This window comes from Zingiber officinale, chromosome 7B (genome assembly GCF_018446385.1).
Source record: "Zingiber officinale cultivar Zhangliang chromosome 7B, Zo_v1.1, whole genome shotgun sequence".
NCBI classification, from domain to species: Eukaryota; Viridiplantae; Streptophyta; class Magnoliopsida; order Zingiberales; family Zingiberaceae; genus Zingiber; species Zingiber officinale.
In genome coordinates, this window is record NC_055999.1 from 21,704,318 (window position 1) to 21,710,954 (window position 6,637).

The following is a 6,637-nucleotide window of genomic DNA, read 5'->3' on the forward strand; positions in this document are numbered from 1 at the left end:
GCTTGGGGGTTCATACTGTTGGATGCAGCCAGGAGCAGGCTTCTGGCCCTGTTATTAGCTTCGGGCCTGCAGACCTGAAAGGTATGGAGCTACCTCATGATGATGCCCTTATCATCAAATCCATCATTGCCAATAGCCGAGTGACTCTAGTTTTTGTTGACACCGGGAGCTCGGTCAATATTCTGTTCAGGACTGCATTCGAGGAGATGCAGATTGATGCTACTGAATCCAGCCTGTGGCCACATCTCTATATGGATTTACAGGCAATGAGGTTAAGCCAATGGGTCAGATTAAGCTGGCCATATCTTTGGGCACTGAGCCGTTGGTGCGCACAAGGAGGAGCACTTTTATAGTGGTGGACTCCCCTTCCTCTTATAACGTCATTTTGGGAAGGCCCGCTCTGCATGAATTTAGGGTCGTTGTTTCAACCTTTCATCAGAAAATCAAATTTCCTATTGGCGAGTAGGTCGGGGAAGTTAAAGGAGAGCAGAGGGTTTCTCGTCGATGCTATATTGATATGGTACGGGTGGAGGCTCGGAAAAATCAAAGGATGCAAGATGGGGGTGCCCACGCTGTTCAAGAAGAGCCTTCTGCATGCTAGATGCATACCAGGGGTATCATCAGATACCTCTAACGGTGGAGGACCAAGAAAAGGTTAGTTTTATTACAGTTGATGGTACATTCTGTTATACTGTCACGCCCTTTGGTCTCAGGAATGCCGGATCCATATACCAAAGAATGATGGACAAAATTTTCTGGGAGCAGATCGGGCGCAATGTGGAGGTTTATGTGGATGATATACTCATCAAGTCTCCATTAGCCGTGAACCTGATCAAGGATGTAGAAGAAACATGCAGGACTCTCTGGCAATATGGGCTGAAGCTGAACCCCTTGAAATGCCTATTTGGGGCTAAAGGAGGAAAATTCTTGGGTTACTTGGTGACCGAGCGGGGAATAGAAGATAATCCAGAAAAAGTTCGGGCACTACGTGATATGCAGCCTCCCCAGAATTTGAAGGAAACTTTCTTTGATAATTGGTAAGGAAAGGTTGGAATATGATTTATCTAATACCTCTTGTTGGTTAGTCCTAAGAAAATCGTACCGGTTCCACTGTACAAAAATTTTGTACAAGTGTCGAACCTTTCCTTAAATAACCTATTGTGTTCTTTAGAAGTTAAATTAGGAATCGCAGATGGACTTAACATCATTGATTCCAAATTTAACTTATCTGTTCTTAATAGTTTAGATTTGAATCGCAAGCAGAACTTAACACTATTTATTCAAATCCACCTATGTTATTAATTCTATTAAATATTAATTTCCAAAATTGACTTCCAGGACTGCATGGCGAGGCACATGACCTTCTTGGATATGGGAGCAACCACCACCGCCTAAACAAAGCCTTTTAAGGAAAGCTAATATTTAATTTCCTTAAATAACTCTAGGTTAACCAAAAAGAACAATCGAATCACAAATTCGAAAAACAAAGAAAACACAAACTCGAAAAATAAATTCAAAAAACTAGATCTAATGCCTCTTGTGTTTAGAATTCTTACAAAGAGAAATAACTAACATGATGCAGAAAACAATTGCTAATTATACCTTCTTTTTGTATGCTAATGACCTCGAGATCTTCTGTCGTATTCCTCGCCTCGCCTTGGACATCGTGTGGGCGACGATCCTCCAAGATGAACACCATCCAAAGAGCTTTCTTCTTCCTCCTCTAAAATCCGGCCACCACCACCAATTTAGGAACCAAAGAGAGCAAGGGAAAGGGAAGGGGAGAGATCCGGCCATCATGAGAGAGCACAAGCAAGAGACTAGAATTAGATGCCTCCTCCTCCTTCTTCTTCTTCTTCTTCTCCTTCTCCTCCTTCTTGTATCCAGCCACTTAAAGGAACCACAAGCAATATGTGGTCGGCCCTAGCATGATAAAGAGCTAGGGGCCAGCCCTAAGGAGGAGACTAGATAGAAGAGAGAAAAAGAATTCATTCACCCATGAAGCCTCTCCTCCCCTTCTTTTATAATACTTGCCCAAGGCAAATAAGGAAAGACTTTTACAAAAAAATAAAATCTTTCTCTTGTTTTTCCTTTTTCCTTTTATTTTTCCTTTTCTTTCATCTTGATTGAATCAATCACCAATCATAGATTAGTTTTAATTTGATTGGATGATAATTTAATCCTATTGGTCGGCCCCTTGCTTGGGCACCAAGCAAGGGTGGTCGGCCCCTATAAGGAAGGAAAAGATATCTTTTGTAAAAATTTTATAAACTCTTGTAAAAATTTTCAAGCTCTCTTTTAATTTCCTAAAGTGGATGTTAAAAAGGAAAGTTTTAAAAATTAAAACCATGTTTTAAAATTTAAAACTTCTCTTCTAAAAATTTCTTTTTTTAACATGTTTACAAAATTTTAAATTTTAAAACTTCTCTTCCTTTTTCTAAAACCATGAGGATGGTTAAAAAAGGAAAGTTTTAAAACTTTTAAATTTTCTTTTAAAACACGTGGCCTAATTCAAATAAGGAAAGTTTTTAAATTTTAAATCTCTCTTTTAAAACTTGTAGTTTTCTACAAAGAGAAGATTTTAAAAATTCAAAACACCCCTCCTTGTTTGAATTAATGTGGCCGGCCCCTTCTTGCTTGGGCACCAAGCAAGGGGCCGGCCCCTTAAGAGGACAATGTGGCCGGCCCTTGCTTGGTCACCAAGCATTGAGCTGACCCCCTTCTTGGACACCAAGATGAGCTTGTATTTGGATGGACTTGAGGCTTTAATAAGACTACGACAGGGACCTAGAGGAGAAATTGGTTTTGACCTTCCGATGAGCTTGAGTATCCCGTGTTCGCCCCGAACACACAACTCAAGTTCATCGATAATAACTCATTCTACTAAAGAGTTATTATCATACTACTGCACCAATCCCAAATTACATTATGGGCTCCTTCTTATCATGAGCGTGTTAGTCTCCCTGTGTTTAAGATAATGAATGTCCACTAATTAAGTAAGTTACTGACAACTCACTTAATTAATATCTAGCTCCAAGAGTAGTACCACTCAACTTCATTGTCATGTCGGACTAAGTCCACCTGCAGTGTTTAACATGACAATCCTTATGAGCTCCTCTTGGGGACATTCTCAACTTAGATAACTAGGACATAGATTCCTTCTATAATCAACAACACACACTATAAGTAATATCATTTCCCAACTTATCGGGCTTATGGACTTATCGAGTTAAATCTCACCCATTGATAAGTCAAAGAAATAAATACTAAATATATGTGTTTGTTATTATATTAAGATTAAGAGCACACACTTCCATAACAACTAAGGTGTAGTTCTTTTATAAAGTCAGTACAAAAAGAACTTACCTAAAATGGTCCTACTCAATACACTTGGAGTGTATCAGTGAAATTTATTAGTTAAGATAAACTAATACTTAATTACACTACGACTACTTCAACGGTTTGTTCCTTTCCATCTTAGTCGCGAGCAACTGTTTATAATTTATAAAGAACCGACAACATGATCTTCTGTGTGTGACACCACACACCATGTTGTCTACTGTATAAATTAATTGAACAAATTACATTTAACAAATAAATGTAGATATTGACCACTGTGATTCTTTATTTCTAAATAAATGTTTATACAAAAGCTAGGCTTTTAGTATACACTCTAACACCTCTAACCATGTCTCTTCTCTTTTAAATGTTTGTAGTAGGGCAAACATTTACAAACTTGAGGAATGGAATTTCCATCCTCATGGGAGACCACCAAATGAGGAGTACACTTTGGTGGAAGATGTTGGGAGAAGGCCTCCCAACGAAAATGAGAAATACATCTACCCTCCACGGGCAAGAAAAAGAGAGGAATGATCATATTGGTCGAGCTAACGACCCTAAACAAGCGCTTCTTAGGAGGCAACCCAAGGGTTCTTTTAGTATTTTTCAATTTCAGTTTTCATTCTTCATTAGTACTTGTAATTTTGTTTTTGCCTTGATTTCAGGTTGAAATTTTGCTTCCATGAGCTGGCCATGACTTCTTCGTGGGCATGGAAGTGTTGGAGAAGCAAGGAAGGAGCGATATTATCTTTTGGTAGCAAAACAGAGCTTGGCCGTTGATATAGCCTAAATATTATATTAAATGTCACAAATAGGCTTATCAAATTAACAATTGTATATATTCACTAAACCCCTTAATTTCACAATAATGTTGTAGTAACGAGCCCAGGATCGATCCGAGGAACCAACAGTATGATGTAATTTAGGATTATATTTTTATTCCTATTTTTGGGGTTTTCGATATAAAAATGGAGTTGGGGTTTTAAAGCTTTGAATATAAATCTACAAGGGAAAACACAGCAGTAAAGAAATTAATCTAAAGCATAACTAAAACCTACCTATGTGCCAACAATCAAACCTTAACGCATTGTCACTCCTACATTGAGATTAAATCATTGACACACTCTTAAACTAAGGAATGAAATACAAGATGCAAATAAATCTGATCTACAACACCAATTAAAACCCTAGCTTGAATTTAAACTCTAAACACTTAACCAAGCAACAAATTAAACTCAAATTAAACTACAACAAGGTAATGAAATACTAAATTACTTTCATAAAAACATAACAATCATTAAAAGAAACAAGTTCTAAACTATAAAACAGTAGCAAAAAGAACTAGAATGAAATAAAAACCAATCCTCTCACAATCAACTCACAAACTTCATACTCTTGCCGTCACACAAGAGTACCAAAATCGAAACCACCCAATTTCGGACCTCAGTGGAGATTCTAAGATGCAAATCAGTTCGAGGAATGCTCACAAGTGCCGACGGACCACCCTCGACACGCTGAAAACAACCCGAACCCAAGAAAATGCCGAAAATGCTGGAAATCTGCTACCGGAGCTCTCTGAATCTGGATGGAAGTCGTGGATTGCAGATGGGCATCGGATGAAGCTCAATAACGCCGGCGGACCGTCACTGATGGGAATCGGAGCGCAGATTTGGAAGACCACCTCCAAATCTGGCGAAAACAGAGAAGTCGCCGTGAGCAGATTTTCCGCCGGAGAGAACACTCGCCGGTGCTCCAGATGATCGGGATGAGCTTCTAAGAAGTCTTCCACCAAGGTAGAAGCTCGGGAAATTGATCGGAGAAGGAAAGGGGTCGGAATCCGGAGAAACACCGCGGGACGAAGAAGCTCAGCGCTGTGGAGGATCGACCAAGAGGAATGCTACTGTAGCTTCTCATTTAAACATATCTCAGATTTGAACCGACGGCTGAGATTGATTCTGGGCTAAATCAACGGTAAAAAGTCATCCAAAATCTGATCCGAAGGTACTGATATGGATATCAATACTGGATCTACTCTCCCGTAGGTCGGATCGATCAGATCATCACTGGATGGCCCAGATCTTCCGATCTTCAATGAACGGCCCAGATTAATCCGGCTGGATCAATGGCTGGATGAACTCAGATCTGGATCAAAACTTCTGGATCTTCATCAATGGCTTAGATCTGCTCCCCATTAGGTTGGATCGGCCAGATCTTCAACGGATGGTTCAGATCTGTCCTATTCTTGATAAACGGCCCAAATCGACCCAAAGCTTGATCTTGTCTTTTGAACTCCGATTCGAGCCCAATTCCGGTCCAAATAGATCCAAATCTAAGATCCTTTGATGCCTAAAAAATAAGAATCAAATATTAGCATCAAATAACACCAAAAAATAATATAATTTGCAATTAAGTCCAAAATCTATGCAATGCACAAAAATGTAATGTAACCATGATTTAAACTATGAAACCAACATCAAAACCATGCATAAATGAATCAAAATAATGCAGTAAAATCATGGTTATCAAATCCCCCACACTTAGCCTTGAACGTCCCGTGCAAGTAAAGAAAACTCAAAATCATCTCCATAGAAAATTCCCTAGCAATATCTAAAAGATAGTAAAAAGAATTTAACTAAGACCATCTAAAGATCACTAACAATCATGAAAACAATCCAAACAATAATCAGTAGGTATGGTAGTTTCTATCCAATTGAAAAATTAAGCAAGTTGCAATCTCACAAGGAATTTACCTATTCTAACTCTCACACTCAAAAATGTGTATAAGTGGAGCTCACTCAATGCAACTCACAACATTTCACTACCATAAGCTTGCTTATTTTCTACTTCTCCACCACTATAAAACATAGCATACATGAATCAAAAGGATTTTATCATGAAGAATTGAAATGGAATCAAAAAGAACAATGAAAATGGATGAAATTAGCAAAAGAAAAAAGCATTAATGAAGAAAATGAGAAGATGAGAGTATTGGAGGAATATACTTGATGAGTTGACCATTTTGATGTGTAAAAAGATGAATACCATTTGTCATTACCAATTCAAAATATCAAGCTAACCTCCCCTTCAATTTGATAGCTAACATAGAATCTTGATACTCTATCTTCCATATTTGATACTCTTTTGATGTACCATTTTTCAAAATTTTTCACTGTATTTTAACTGTCTTTCCACTTCAATTTCAGCATTTGGAAACAAATCTCACAACACGTATCCAACACCCTAATCCCCCACACTTAAACTATTGGACGTCTCGGACAATCAACACTTAAAATCAGCA